The sequence below is a fragment of the Elephantulus edwardii genome, unplaced genomic scaffold (assembly GCF_000299155.1).
Source record: "Elephantulus edwardii isolate Elephantulus edwardi_28Jun2011 unplaced genomic scaffold, EleEdw1.0 scaffold00017, whole genome shotgun sequence".
NCBI lineage: Eukaryota > Metazoa > Chordata > Mammalia > Macroscelidea > Macroscelididae > Elephantulus > Elephantulus edwardii.
In genome coordinates, this window is record NW_006399767.1 from 19,961,633 (window position 1) to 19,962,428 (window position 796).

Below are 796 nucleotides of genomic sequence, written 5' to 3' on the forward strand. Positions count from 1 at the left end.
TGCAGGGAGAAGGGTGCAACAATGAATGAATGGAATCCCAAAATCTCTGTAGATGTTCATTGAAATGAAAAATAACCTAAATTTAAAAAAAAAATAGACTAAGCAAGACTACTGAGATTAATGGTCTTTGAATAGGATCAAAAGATCAGAAAGTCTGCCCAATCCTCATCCTTTCAGGACAAGAAATCAAAATGGGTAATCCTGGGTCTGCAAATATTGCTTTGCTATACCCTAGAGGCCCCTAGGAATCTCTGGTGGCCAAGAGGTGGCCTCTGGTTAAGAAGTTATGCTGCCAGCCCAAAGGCAGCAGGTTTGAATCCACCAGCTACCATCACTTCCGATGTGATTTGTGTGTTCAGCCTCTGAACACCTGCTAGAGCATCAGCCCCAAGTCAGTTCCAATTTGATGTCATACAACAACAACAACAGGTCCTGAGGAGAAGTCACTGGAATCTTGGTTCTGCTCCTCAGAGTCTAGAAGGCTCTGTCAGGTCTAAAGCACAGCAACCATCCCTCCTCGGAGTCCTGCCTTCCTGAGAAGGAAACTGAGGTAAGGGCCTGTGTGGAGACCATTGCACATGAATCCTGTTTCACATGGTCCCAGGTTTCCCCTGGCAGCGTTTGGTTGTTGTTGTTGTTGTTGTTGTTATGTGCCATCGAGTCGTCTGCGACTCATAGCGACCCTATGCACAATAGCCCTAAACTCTGCCCTGTCCTATGCCAATCGCACTGTCTCTGACACTCCCATCCCAATTATCCCAGTCACTGAATCAATCTACCTCATAGAGGGTCTTCC